The sequence below is a fragment of the Arachis hypogaea genome, chromosome 6, assembly GCF_003086295.3.
Source record: "Arachis hypogaea cultivar Tifrunner chromosome 6, arahy.Tifrunner.gnm2.J5K5, whole genome shotgun sequence".
Lineage (NCBI taxonomy): Eukaryota > Viridiplantae > Streptophyta > Magnoliopsida > Fabales > Fabaceae > Arachis > Arachis hypogaea.
Window position 1 is genome coordinate 72,585,293 of NC_092041.1, and position 16,259 is coordinate 72,601,551.

Sequence of the window (16,259 nt, forward strand, 5' to 3'; positions counted from 1 at the left end):
ACATAAAGATGAAGCGTTTAAGAGACGTACTTCTCTCTTCTCCATGGCATTTGCTAAACACACCCTTTAGTTAATAAAAAAAATAGCATGTGAGTGAATCGGACAAAAAGAAAGAAAACGTATAGGTAGGCAATGTGAACAATGGATATGTTGGAGGTTCAATTTAATAGGTATGCATGTGATTATGTTCATTATTTTTAATTGGATTTACTCATGCACAATTAACAATGATTGGATGTTCAATTCATTAGGCGCGTAGATGGTTATTCTAATGTTAAGGTTTAGGAGATAATTTAGAGTAGAATATTTTTTTACTTTATTAGGTCAATTCTAAAACTTATTGTTCACATTATTTACAAAAATCAATGTCTACCTAACAAAATCGAAATAAAAAATCAATAACAAATTGATAAACTAATTGAACTATTAGTAGTTAATAAATTTAAAATAATAAAATCTAAAAATAAATGTTTTTTGAATATATATATATTTTATATATAAATATATTATTTTATTATATTCATTGGATTGGATGTCAGTTAAAGTTTTAAATTTTGAATTTGTAACATTATTTATTTAATAATCAATAAATTATAATTCAAAGGAAATAATTTTTTTATTTCTATTTAGAGGAATTTACTTGTTGCACAAAAAGTTTAGCAACGAATATTTTAAATATAAATTGAAATCCCCCAATAAGTTATTGTGATTTTGGTTTATATGTTAAAATCCTCCTTACTTGGTGGGATTAATTTGTAATTTTTAAAATTTTAAATTACATTTATTTAAAAATTAAGACCTATAAATACAAAAAGTAAAAATACAATGAAGTGTCTTCTTTTTTCTTTCTTACTTATAGATCTTATAAAAAATATTTTTAATATATTAAATATATTAAAACAATTTGTTATCATTATACTATTAAATTATATTTCTTAAAATACAAAATAGTTACTTTTTTAACAATTTAATTATGATACAATGTTAATTAAATCGATTTTATATATGTATCCAATTACGTAATGTCATATCAACAAAAATAATTATTTTTTATATTAAATGCGTTTATTATATAATTAAACAAGAGTTCAATCTTAATATATTAATACTGTAAAATATTCTATATAATTATTCAATTATATTCGTTATTTTAAATTATTATTTATATAATTAATATAAAATAAAATTATTTTTGTTAATATAACATTATATAATTAAACATATATACAATTTTTTTTCTAAAAGACAGTGGATTATTTTATTTCAAATGAAAGAACATATTTTGTCCAAAATTTAGGACTACACAAAAGAAAGTGTCTCCCATCCTTCGCTTAAATATTAGCGAGGCATAATAAAAGAATGAAACTAAGAAGAAAGCAAAGTTAGAATTAGGTTGGGGTTTCAGTGGATAAGTGGTGCGGTATTTTATAACCCACAAACTAATCAGCAAGTGCACCGGGTCGTACCAAGTAATACTTTACGTGAGTAAGGGTCAATCCCACGAGGATTGATGGACTAAGCAACAATGGTTAAGTGATTGGTTTAGTTAGACAAACAGAAAAGAGTGTTTTGGTATTCAAAGAGCATTAAACAGTAAATTAAAAATTTCAGAAAGCAAGTAGCAATGAGTTGGGAATAAAATATGAAGAAAACAGTTAAGGCTTCAGAGTTATCTATTTTCCGGATTAATTTTTCTTACTAATTATTTTAATCATGCAAGATTTAATTCATGGCAAACTATATGTGACTAGACCCTAATTCCTTAGACCTTCCTAGTCTCCTCTAAAATTCATCAACTGTCAATTCCTTGGTCAATTAATTCCAATTAGAAGGTGATGATCAAATTCCAGTTTATATGCCACAAGAATCCTAATTATCCAAAAATAAGGGGATTATATATCACGTATCCTGTTAAATACAAACAATTAGAAATTCAGGATAATATGTTTTCAAGCTGTTGTTCAAATATAGAACTTTTCCAAGTTATACAAGAACTCAATGAGAACATGGGTCATACTTCCGTTCCACCCAAATTCATAAAATAAAGAACAAAAACAATTATTGAAATATAAATCAAAACACGAATTAAATTAGAAAGATCAAACGAATCAATCCATACAAATAGACAGAGCTCCTAACCTTAACAATGAAGGATTAGTTGCTCATGGTTCAGAGAAAAAAACTAGGATTGTAAATTGGAATGGAATAATGTTGTGTTGGAATCACCTTGTTGGTATTCCTTTTATAATTAAACCTAATCAATTTAAAATCTATCTAAAACTAAAATAGTATCTTTTCCTAAAATAAGATTTGAGTTTAAATTCAAATTAATTAACAAGTCTTCAGCTGATGGGTGGGGACCACTTGTTTTGTCCATTATGCAGTTTTTAATCTGTGTTTTCTGAGCTGAAAACTGGGTCAAAAACAGCCCAGAAAATCGCTCCCAGCGTTTTTTGCATTTTTTTACACGTGACGCATGTCACGCGTACGCGTTAGTCATGCGTACACATCGCTAGTCTTCTTCTCAAGTCATGCAGACGCGTCGGTCACGTGTACGCATCGTTGAGAAATCTTCAAATCACGTGTACGCGTCTCTCCAAATCACGCGTACGCGTCGCTCCTTGCTGCCATCTCCTTTGATTCTTGTGCTGCAGAAAGTCCATCAAATTCTGCCGAATGCTACCTAAAATAAACAAAATTGCAAAAGACTCAAAGTAGCATCTATATTGGCTAAAAGATAATTAATTCTTTATTAAACTCAACAAATTAGATGCAAATTCACTAGGAAAAGACAGGAAAGATGCTCACGCATTAATAAGTTTACAAGTTCCTGATTTTGTTTGGTAGCTTTGCCAGAAGTTCTTTAGGATTCATAGAGTGGCGTTCGAACATCCTCCTACAACTTTCTTTTCATATATGCCAGGCAATAATCAATGCAAAATAGGCCGAGTTCTTACTCACAGATCGGTTATCCGGGGCAACAATTTGGAATCTCCACCAATAAAAAAAGGAGATGAAGTTCGGATTTGGGGTCAGGTGCGCTATTGGACTCTTGCTCCATGTTTTTGAAGCATATAGACAGTTGAAGATGCAATGTAACAAGGATTCTAGTTCATCATTGCAAATGGGACAAGTTGGTGAAGTATTTGGGAATCACTAATTTATGAGTTGCATGACGGGGAGTTTTCCATGGAGGGACTTCCACCTGAATACCTGAATCTTATGTGGGGATGTCAGACTCCAAATGAAATTAAATATTTTCGGTTGTTGCATGATATTTTGACAAAATTCTAGAGAAACATGGTGGAAAAGGTAAGCAACTCTATATCCTGAAGCTACATCATATATCTTGAATCTGTTGAGTGTCCATTAAATTTCATCCTCCCCTTCTACCGGTACTGTAGATAGAATTCTCTGAGCAACATCTTGGGAGAATATTGAATTAATTAGGGAATTAGGGACTGATTCCATTGCTTATGTGTAGAGAACAGATCACGAACTAGGAAGATTGAATGTCCAGTTTGGGACTGACTTGGAAGAGCTGGTACTGAGAATGGATACGGAGGTGGGAGCCATGGATCTCTAAAGAATCGGATTGCTGTTCCAGAACTAACTCTCCAATTTAACCCCTTTTCAACGACACTTCTACCTGCAAGGATACTCCTCCATTCCCAAGAAGGTAAGGACCCCAACTCTGCATCTAGAATAGAATTATATCTGAAATATTTTTCTTTTAAGATTCTAGATAATAAAGAATCAGGATTAGTGGTAATTCTCTAACATTGTTTACCTAGGAAAGCCAAATTTTTTGCAGGTAGGTCTTTAAAGCCAAGCCCTCCTTCTTTCTTAGCCCTTGTTATTGTATCCCAACTAATCCAAACCATACAACATTCCGCAGCTTATTGACCCCACCAGAATTGATTAAGAATGCCATGGATTTCTATGATTAGATTATTTGGAAGTCTGAAACAAGATAGGGTATATATCGGGATCGCTTCTCCTACTGCCCTTAGTAATACTTGTCTTCCTCCATTAGACAAAAGACATCGTTTCTAGCCTTGGACCTTTTTGATAACCCTTTCTTTGATAGCAAAAAAGGTAGCCTTTTTCAATTTAATTACTAAAGAAGGTAGTCCCAAATACTTGTCTTGAGCTTTAATGTGTGAAATATTCATGGTAATAGCAAGTGATGTGCGTATATCATGAGGAGTGCTATTACTGAAGAAGATTGCAGATTTATTAAGGTTAACTTTTTTGCTACTGAAACTTTCAAAGTCCCTTAATAAATCTAAGATCCACCCACAATTGTCTTCTGATGCCTTACATAATAATATAGAATCATCTACAAAAGGTAAATGATTAACCTTCGAACATCTTCTAGTAATCTGGATCCCTTGAATGTGCTAATTTTGCTCTACTTTGTGTAGCAAGAAGGAGAGGCCTTCTGCACAAAATAGAAAAAGAAAAGGAGATAGAGGGTCATCCTGATGGATGCCTCTATTTGGTTTAAAAAAAACTGTATGGTTGGTATTTCACAACTGGTGCACGAAATTGCAATCACACTTTTGCAATCCGCACAACTAACCAGCAAGTGCACTGGGTCGTCCAAGTAATACCTTACGTGAATAAGGGTCGATCCCACGGAGATTGTTGATTTGAAGCAAGCTATGTTATTTTATTATTCTTAGTTAGGAGATCAATTATAATTATCAGTTTGAATTACAAAAAAAAAAATAGAAGAGCGTGAAATAATTACTTGTTGTGCAATAATAGAGAATATGTTGGAGTTTTGGAGATGCTTTGTCTTTTGAATTCCTGTAATGTAATATTCAACTCATGCAAAAGTGCAAAGTTCCTTCCATGGCAAGCTCTATGTAGGGTGTCACCGTTGTCAATGGTTACTTCCCATCCTCTCAGTGAAAATGGTCCAAATGCTATGTCACAGCACGGCTAATCAGCTGTTGGTTCTCGATCATGTCGGAATAGAATCCATTGATTCTTTTGCATTTGTCATCACGCCCAACACTCGCGAGTTTGAAGCTCGTCACAGTCATCCAATCCCAGAATCCTACTCGGAATACCACAGACAAGGTTTAGACTTTCCGGATTCTCATGAATGTCGCCATCAATTCTAGCTTATACCACGAAGATTCTGATTAAGGAATCTAAGAGATAATAATTCAATCTGATATAGAACGGAGGTGGTTGTCAGACACACGTTCATGAATTGAGGAAGGTGATGAGTGTCACGGATCACCACCTTCTCTATAGTTAAGCGCGAATGAACATCTTAGATAGGAATACGCATGTTTGAATGGAAAAATATAAATAATTGCATTAATTCATCGAGACGCTGCAGAGCTCCTCACCCCCAACAATGGAGTTTAGAGACTCATGCCATCAAAGAGTATAAAATTCAGATCTAAAAATGTCATGAGATACAAAATAAGTCTCTAAAAGTTGTTTAAATACTAAACTAGTAACCTAGGTTTACAGAAAATGGATAGACTAAGATAATTGGTGCAGAAATCCACTTCTGGGGCCCACTTGGTGTGTGCTGGGGCTGAGAATTAAGCTTATCACATGCCTGGGCTGTTTCTGGAGTTGAACGCCAGATTGTAACGTGTTTTTGGCGTTGAACTCCAACTTGTAACCTGTTTCTGGTGCTAGATGCCAGACTGCAACACGGAACTGGCGTTGAACGCCAGTTTACGTCATCTATATTCATGCAAAGTATGAACTATTATATATTGCTGGAAAGCCCTGGATGTCTAATTTCCAACCCAATTGAGAGCGCGCCAATTGGATTTCTGTAGCTCCAAAAAATCCATTCCGAGTGCAGGGAGGTCAGAATCTAACAGCATCAGCAGTCCTTTTTCAGCTTAAATCAGATTTTTGCTCAGCTCTCTCAATTTCAGCCAGAAAATACCTGAAATCACAGAAAAACACACAAACTCATAGTAAAGTCCAGAAATATGATTTTTGCTTAAAAACTAATAAAATTCTATTAAAAACTAATTAAAATATGCTAAAATCTATATGAAATTACCCCCAAAAAGCGTATAAAATATCCGCTCATCAAAACACCAAACTTAAACTGTTGCTTGTCCTCAAGCAACTAGATAAATAAAAGAGGATAACAAGAAATCAAGAAGCAATAATATCTCAGAGTTTTAAGTGAAGCTCAGATTCTAATTAGATGAGCGGGGCTAGTAGCTTTTTGCTTCCAAACAGTTTTGACATCTCACTTTATCCTTTGAAATTTAGAATGATTGGCATCCATAGGAACTCAGAATTCAGATAGTATTATTGATTCTCTTAGTTTAGTATGTTGATTCTTGAACACAGCTACTTTATGAGTCTTGGACTCTTGGCCGTGGCCCTAAGCACTTTGTTTTCCAGTATTACCACCGGATACATAAATGCCACAGACACATAACTGGGTGAACCTTTTCAGATTGTGACTTAGCTTTGCTCAAGTCCCCAATTAGAGGTGTCCAGAGTTCTTAAGCACACTCTTTTGCCTTGGATCACGACTTTAACCACTCAGTCTCAAGCTTTTCACTTGGACCTGCATGCCACAAGCACATGGTTAGGGACAGCTTGATTTAGCCGCTTAGGCCTGGATTTATTTCCTTGGGCCCTCCTATCTATTGATGCTCAAAGCCTTGGATCCTTTTCACCCTTGCCTTTTGGTTTAAAGGGCTATTGGCTTTTTCTACCTCTTGCTTTTTTTTTTCGCAAGCTTGTTTTTTTTTTCACTGCTTTTTCTTGCTTCAAGAATCAATTTCATGATTTTTCATATTATCAATAACATTTTTCTTGTTCATCATTCTTTCAGGAGCCAAAAATTTTAATATTTAAAAAATTCAATATAAAAAAATATGCACTGTTCAAGCATTCATTCAGAAGACGAAAAGTATTGCCACCACATATAACTAATTAGAATTTTTCTTATTAAGAACTCGAAAATTAAATTGCCTCTTTATTATAAAAATCTACTATTTTATTCATGTTTGATGATGATGAGAAAAATAAATTATAACTTAATTAGAAATAAAATCAAAATAGAGATACTAATTACTACTACTAATATATAACTTCTAAGGTAAATTCATAATAAGAACAATTATCACAGAGTTAAGGCAAGGATTAGGACTCAACAACCTTTATTTTAGGAAGTGGATGTTCCTCTAGTCTGTGGGGTGCTTGGTCATTCAATAGATAATTTCTGATGCTTCAGTTCCTTCAAGTTAAATCCTTGCTCTTCCTGTTCCCTTAGGTGCCATGATCTTGATGAGTTTTAGCTCAGTGATCATGGCAAATCACACCAAACTTAGAGGTTTGCTTGTCCTCAGGCAAAAGAAAGGAAATGAGAGGAGTAGAAGGAGAGGCAATTTCGAAATTCAAAAGATATGATGAGTTGAAAAAGATATGAGAAGAAATTAAAAAGAATTGAAAAGAATTTAAAAAGATAGATGAGTTTTGAAAAAGATTTGAAAAAGAGTTGAATTGGATTGGAAAAAGATTTGTGTTTATGGATTAAGATACATTTGATATTTTTTTTAAAAAGGGATTTTAGAAATTAGGATTAAAATTTTTGGAATTGAAGGATGAGAGTTTGTAACATGTTTATGCAAGAAATCATGAATTGAAACATAAAAAATTAAAAATTAAAAAATGTGAAGTAAAAACGATTTTGCCTCCTCCCTACCATCCTGGCGTTAAACACCCAAACGCTGCATGTTTTGGGCGTTTAACGCCCATGTGCAGCTTCTCCTGGGCGTTCAACGCCCATCTATTGCTTCTTTCTGGCGTTGAACGCCAGGAACTCCTTTGTCACTGGGCGTTTTTCTGAATGCCCAGGACGCTGCAAATCTGGCGTTGAACGCCCAGAAGGTGCTTCTTTCTGACGTTCAACGCCCAAATGGCTATCCTTACTGGCGTTGAACGCCCAGTAGGTGTTTCTTTTGGGCGTTCAACGCCCAAAACAGCTTTTACTGGCTTTTTCACACCAGTGAGCTTCCTTTTTTGCTATTTTATCCCCTGATTCTTTCTGTAACTCTGTGAACTTAAGCAGTTGCTATTTTGCCTTGAAGATACTTGACATATACCTGTAAAAATTAATTAATTAACAAATAAGCTTTGTAAATGGCTGGGTTGCCTCCCAACAAGCACTTCTTTATTGTCTTTAGCTGGACTATTACTGAGCTTTATTTAAGTCTCAATTTTGAGCATTCTTACTCAAAATTGCTGTCAAGATAATGTTTGACTCTTTTTCTATTAACAATGAACTTTTTGTTAGAATCATTATCCTGCAGCTCTACGTATCCATTTGGTGACACACTTGTAATCACATATGGTCCTCTCCACTGGGACTTCAATTTCCCGGGAAATAATGTGAGCCTAGAATTAAACAGCAGAACTTTCTGCCCTGGCTCAAAGACTCTGGATGACAATTTCTTATCATGCCATCTTTTTGCTTTCTCTTTGTAAATTTTTGCATTCTCGAAAGCATTGAGTCTAAATTCCTCTAGCTCATTTAACTGGAGCAATCGTTTTTCTCCAGCTAACTTGGCATCAAGGTTTAGGAATCTGGTTGCCCAGTAGGCCTTATGTTCTGGTTCCACTGGCAAGTGACATGCCTTTCCATACACAAGTTGGTATGGAGAGGTCCCTATAGGGGTCTTGAATGCTGTTCTGTATGCCCACAGAGCATCATCCAAGCTTCTTGCCCAATCCCTTCTACAGTTAATCACAGTTCGTTCCGGGATTCTTTTAAGTTCTCTATTAGAGACTTCAGCTTGTCCATTTGTCTGTGGATGATATGGAGTGGCCACCCTGTGGCTAACTCCATATCGAACCAAAGCAGAGTAAAGCTGTTTATTGCAGAAATGAGTGCCCCCATCACTGATTAATACTCTAGGGATACCACATCTGCTGAAGATGTGTCTTTGGAGGAATTTCAGCACTGTCTTAGTATCATTAGTGGGTGTTGCTATAGCTTCTACCCATTTGGATATATAATCCACTGCCACCAGAATATAAGTGTTTGAGTATGATGGTGGGAATGGCCCCATGAAGTCAATACCCCATACATCAAACAACTCGATCTCCAAGATTCCTTGTTGAGGCATGGCATAACTGTGAGGCAAATTGCCAGATATTTGGCAACTGTCACAATTGAGTACAAATACTCGGGTGTCTTTATAGAGAGTAGGCCAGTAGAAGTCACATTGGAGGACTCTTGTTCTGTTCGCTCACTTCCAAAATGTCCTCCATACTGTGATCTATGGCAGTGCCAGAGGATCTTCTGTGCTTCTTCTTTAGGCACACATCTACGGATTATTCCGTCTGCACATCTCTTGAAGAGATATGATTCATCCCAAAGATAGTACTTTGCATCTGTGATCAATTTCTTTGATTGCTGCCTACTGTACTCTCTGGGTATGAACCTCACTGCCTTGTAGTTTGCAATGTCTGCAAACCATGGCACTTCCTGGATGGGAAAGAGTTACTAATCCAGAAAGGTTTCAGAGATCTCAATAAGAGGGAGGGACGTCCCTTCTACTGGTTCTATTCGGGACAGGTGATCTGTTACTTGGTTCTCTGTCCCTTTTCTGTCTCTTATTTCTATATCAAACTCTTGCAGAAGCAACACCCATCTTATGAGTCTGGGTTTTGAATCCTGCTTTGTGAGTAGATATTTAAGAGCAGCATGATCAGTGTACACAATCACTTTTGATCCTACTAAATAGGATCTAAACTTGTCAATGGCGTAAACCACTGCAAGCAACTCTTTTTCTGTGGTTGTGTAATTCTTCTGTGCGTCATTTAAAACACGACTGGCATAGTAAATGACGTGCAGAAGCTTGTCATGCCTTTGTCCCAACACTGCACCAATGGCATGGTCACTGGCATCACACATTAATTCAAATGGTAATGTCCAGTCTGGTGCAGAGATGACTGGTGCTGTGACCAGCTTAGCTTTCAGAGTCTCAAACACCTGCAGACACTCCTGATCAAAGATAAATGGCATGCCGGCAGCTAGCAAATTACTTAGAGGTTTGGCGATTTTTGAAAAATCCTTTATAAACCTCCTATAGAATCCTGCATACCCCAGAAAGCTTCTGATTGCCTTAACATTGGCTGGTTGTGGTAATTTTTCAATTACCTCTACCTTAGCTTGATCCACTTCTATTTCCTTGTTCGAAATTTTGTGTCCAAGGATAATTCCTTCAGTCACCATAAAGTGACATTTCTCCCAATTTAAAACCAGGTTAGTCTCTTGGTACCTCTTTATAACAAGTGCTAGATGGTCAAGACAGGAGCTGAATGAGTCTCCAAATACTGAGAAGTCATCCATGAAGACTTCCAAAAATTTTTCTACCATATCAGAGAAAATTGAGAGCATGCACCTTTGAAAGATTGTAGGTGCATTGCACAGACCAAATGGCATCCTTCTGTATGCAAATACTCCAGATGGACATGTGAATGCTATTTTCTCTTGATCCTGGGGATCTGCTGCAATTTTATTATAACCTGAATATCCATCCAGGAAGCAGTAGTATTCATGACCTGCTAGTCTTTCTAGCATCTGGTCTTTGAATGGTAAAGGAAAATGATCCTTTCTGGTAGTTGTATTGAGCCTTCTGTAATCAATATACATATGCCACCCTGTAACTGTTCTTGTAGGAAACAGTTCATTTTTTTCATTATGGACCAATGTCATGCCGCCTTTCTTAGGGATGACTTGGACAGGGCTTACCCAGGGGCTATCAGAAATGGGATAAATAATCACAACCTCTAGTAATTTAGTGACCTCCTTTTGCACTACCTCCTTCATGGCTGGATTCAGCCGCCTTTGTGGTTGAACCACTGGCTTAGCGTCACCCTCCAATAAAATCTTGTGCATGCATCTAGCTGGGCTAATGCCCTTAAGATCACTAATGGACCACCCAAGAGCTATCTTGTGTGTCTTTAGCACTTGAATTAGTGCTTCCTCTTCCTGTGGCTCTAAGGTAGAGCTTATGATTACTGGAAAGGTATCACCTTCTCCCAGAAATGCATATTTCAGGGATGGTGGTAATGGTTTGAGTTCGGGTTTAGGAGGTTTCTTCTCTTCCTAAGGGATATTCAGAGATTCTATTATTCTCTCTGATTCCTCCAGAACAGGCTGAACACCTTTAAAGATATCCTCCAGCTCTGATTTGAGACTCTCAGCCATATTGACTTCTTTTACCAGAGAGTCAATAATATCAACGCTCATGCAGTCATTTTGGATGTCTGGATACTGCATGGCTTTGACAACATTCAACTTGAACTCATCCTCATTGACTCTCAGGGTTACTTCCCCTTTTTGAACATCAATGAGGGTTCGGCCAGTTGCTAGGAAAGGTCTTCCCAGAATGAGAGTTGCACTCTTATGCTCCTCCATTTCCAGCACCATAAAGTCAGTGGGAAAGGCAAATGACCCAACCTTGACAATCATGTCTTCAATCACGCTTGATGGGTATTTAATGGAGCCATCAACAAGTTGGAGACATATCTGGGTTGGTTTAACTTCATCAGTCAACCCAAGCTTTTTGATAGTAGCTGCAGGTATTAGGTTAATACTTACCCCAAGATCACATAGAGCTTGCTTGGTACAAGTACCTTCTAATGTGCATGGTATCATGAAGCTTCTCGGATCTTTAAGCTTCTCAAGTAAGCTTTTCAGAATGACTGCACTGCATTCTTTAGTGAGGTAAATTTTTTCAGTTTCCCTCCAATCCTTCTTATGACTTAAGATCTCTTTCATGAACTTAGCATAAGAGGGTATTTGCTCAAGTGCCTCTGCAAACAGAATCTTTATTTCAAGAGTCCTGAGATAGTCTGCAAAGCGGGCAAATTGCTTATCCTATTCCGCTTGGCGGAGTTTCTGAGAATAAGGTATTTTGGCTTTGTATTCCTCAACCTTAGTTGCTGCAGATTTATTGCCTACAGATGTGGGTTGAGAAGCCTTTTTAGATGGGTTATTATCAGCACTTGTATATGTCTGATCCCTCACTGGTATTTGAATGCCAGGGGTGGAAGCTGGAGTGGCGTTAGACGCTAACTCCTTACTTGCTTCTGGCATCTGAACGCTAGAACTGTGCTCCCTTTGGGCGTTCAACGCCAACTCTTTGCTTGTTTCTGGCGTTGAACGCCAGGACTGAGCATGGTTTAGGTGTTCAACGCCAGCTTTCCACCCATTTTCTGGCGTTTGAGTGCCAGAATTATTCCTCTCTGGGCTCTTACTGTCCTCAGATGGATTTTGGGTAGTTTGCTCATTCCTTGGCTTCCTGCTACCTTGAAGTGAGGTATTTAACGTTTTCCCACTTCTTAATTGAACTGTTTGGCATTCTTTTGTTATTTGTTTTGATAACTGCTGTTCTGTTTGCTTCAATTGCACTTCCATATTCATATTAGCCATTCTTGTTTCTTGTAATATCTCTTTGAATTTGGCTAACTGTTTTGTTAGAAAATCCAATTGCTGATTGAATTCTATAACTTGTTCTGAAGGGCTCATTTCAGCAGTTACTGTTTTAGCCTTTTCTTTCATGGAAGGTTCACTACTTCGGTACATATGTTGATTTCTGGCAACTATATCAATGAGCTCTTGTGCTTCTTCTATTGTCTTTCTCATGTGTATAGATCCACCAGTTGAGTGGTCTAGAGAAATCTGAGCTCTTTCTGTAAGCCCATAGTAGAAGATGTCTAACTGCACCCACTCTAAAAACATTTCAGAAGGGCATTTTCTTAGCATCTCTCTGTATCTCTCCCAGGCATCATAGAGAGATTCATTATCTCCTTGTTTGAAGTCTTTGCTGATTGAATTCTGTAACTTGTTCTAAAGGGCTCATTTCAGCAGTTACTGTTTTAGCCTCTTCTTTCATGGAAGGTTCACTACTTAGGTACAGATGTTGATTTCTGACAACTGTATCAATGAGCTTTTGTGCTTCTTCTATTGTCTTTCTCATGTGTATAGATCCACCAGATGAGTGGTCTAGAGAAATATGAGCTCTTTCTGTAAGCCCATAGTAGAAGATGTCTAACTGCACCCACTCTAAAAATATTTCAGAGGGGCATTTTCTTAGCATCTCTCTGTATCTCTCCCAGGCATCATAGAGAGATTCATTATCTCCTTGTTTGAAGCCTTGGATGCTCAGCCTTAGAAGTGTCATCCGTTTCGGAGGAAAATAGTGATTTAGAAATTTTTCTGACAGCTGTTTCCATGTCTTTATACTATCCTTAGGTTGGTTATTTAACCACCTCTTAGCTTGGTCTTTTACAGCAAATGGGAACAGTAATAGCCTGTAGACATCCTGATCTACCTCCTTATCATGTATTGTGTCAGCAATTTGTAAAAACTGTGCCAGAAACTCTGTAGGTTCTTCTTGTGGAAGACCAAAATACTAGCAACTTTGCTGCACCATGATAATGAGCTGAGGATTCAACTCAAAACTACTAACTCCAATGGAGGGTATACATATACTACTCCCATATGAAGCAGTAATGGGGTTAGCATATGACCCCAGAGTCCTTCTGGACTGTTCATTTCCACTTATGTCCATGTTGGAGTAAAGGAGATGATATGGATGTAAATATTATTTATTTTATTATATATAAAATTTATTTTTGAAATAATAAAATAAAATAAAATAAGATAAAATAAAAACGAAATAAAAATAAAAAATTTTAAAATGTTTTGTGAAGATTTTCGAAAAAATTGAGGAGAGAGAAAGTGGTTAGGATATTTTTGAAAAAGATAATAAAATATTATTATTATTTTTTTTAAATCTTAAAAGGATAAGATTTGAAAAATTTTGAAATTGAAATCTGAATTTTTTATTAAAAAAATTTCGAAAAAGTAGTTTAAAAATAGTTAGAAAAGATATTTTTTTAAATTTTGAATTTTATGATGAAACAGAAAAACACACAAAAGACACAAGACTTAAAATTTTTAGATCTAATACTCCTTGTTTTCGAAAATTTTGGAGGGAAAACACCAAGGAACACCAAACATAAAAATTTTAAGATCAAAACATAAAGAAGACTCAAGAACACTTTGAAGATTCACAAGAACACCAAGAACAAAAGAAAGAACACCAAACTTAAAATTTTTGGGAAAACTAAAATAAATTTTTGAAAATTATAAAAAGATTAACAAGAAGATACCAAACCTAAAGTTTGGCACAAGAATTAATCAAAGAAAAATTATTTTTGAAAAAGTTTTAAAAAGAAGATACCCAATTGCCAAGAACATAAGCCAACGCTCTAGCCAACTGAGCTATAAATATAACGTGTTTTAAAGATGTATTATTTTTATAGATAAAAATAATTTTTTTTAAAACTAATATTTTGAAAAAGCACAAGAGAAACAAGAAAAGACACAGAACAAGACAAACCAAAGATCAAATAAGAAAAATTGACAAGAACAATTTTAAGATCAAGGAAAAACAAAGAACACTAATTCGAAAATTTAAAGGAAAATACAAGATATGCAATTTACACCAAACTTAGAACAAGACACTAAACCCATGAAAAATTAAAAATTAATAAGGACAAGTAATATTTTCGAAAAATTTTTGAAGAGAAATTAAAGGACTCAAATTTAATGACTCTATAGCATCAATACTATTGGTGCACGAAATTGTGATCACTACAACTTCGCACAACTAACCAGCAAGTGTACTGGGTCGTCCAAGTAATAAACCTTACGCGAGTAAGGGTCGATCCCACAGAGATTGTTGCTATGAAGCAAGCTATGGTCACCTTGTAAATCTTAGTCAGGAAAACTCAAATGGATATGAATGATGAATAAAACATAAAGATAAAGATAGAGATACTTATGTAATTCATTGGTGAGAATTTCAGATAAGCGTATGAAGATGCTGGGTCCCTTCCGTCTCTCTGCTTTCCTACTGTCTTCATCCAATCCTTCTTACTCCTTTCCATGGCAAGCTGTATGCAAGGGTTTCACCGTTGTCAGTGGCTACCTCCCATCCTCTCAGTGGAAATGTTCAACGCACCCTGTCACGGCACGGCTATCCATCTGTCGGTTCTCAATCAGGCCGGAATAGAATCCAGTGATTCTTTTGCGTCTGTCACTAACGCCCCGCCCTCAGGAGTTTGAAGCTCGTCACAGTCATTCAATCATTGAATCCTACTCAGAATACCACAGAAAAGGTTTAGACCTTCCGGATTCTCTTGAATGCCGCCATCAGTTCTAGCTTATACCACGAAGACTCTGATCTCACGGAATGGCTGGCTCGGTTGTCAGGCGATCAACCATGCGTCGTGTATCAGGAATCCAAGAGATATTCACCCAATCTAAGGTAGAACGGAGGTGGTTGTCAGGCACACGTTCATAGGTGAGAATGATGATGAGTGTCACGGATCATAAGATGAAAATACAAGGTGTGTAGAGCTCCACACCTTAATCTATGGTGTGTAGAAACTCCACCGTTGAAAATACATAAGTGATAGTGTGATCATTGGCCTCGGCCCCAGAGAGGGAACCAGAAGAACCAAGATCTGATCTAAGAACTAGCTGTCCAAAGATCCAAAGATGATCTAGAGATCTAAAGTGATCAAAAGATGAAAATACAATAGTAAAAGGTCCTATATATAGAGAACTAGTAGCCTAGGGTTTACAGAGATGAGTAAATGACATAAAAATCCACTTCCGGGCCCACTTGGTGTGTGCTTGGGCTGAGCATTGAAGCATTTTCGTGTAGAGACTCTTCTTGGAGTTAAACGCCAGCTTTGGTGCCAGTTTGGGCGTTTAACTCCCATCCTTGTGCCAGTTCCGGCGTTTAACGCTGGAAATTCTGAGGGTGACTTTGAACGCCAGTTTGGGCCATCAAATCTTGGGCAAAGTATGAACTATCATATATTGCTGGAAAGCCCAGGATGTCTACTTTCCAACGCCGTTGAGAGCGCGCCAATTGGGCTTCTGTAGCTCCAGAAAATCCACTTCGAGTGCAGGGAGGTCAGAATCCAACAGCATCTGCAGTCCTTTTTAGTCTCTGAATCAGATTTTTGCTCAGGTCCCTCAATTTCAGCCAGAAAATATCTGAAATCACAGAAAAACACACAAACTCATAGTAAAGTCCAGAAAAGTGAATTTTAACTAAAAACTAATAAAAATATACTAAAAACTAACTAGATCATACTAAAAACATACTAAAAACAATGCCAAAAAGCATACAAATTATCCGCTCATCAACTATATT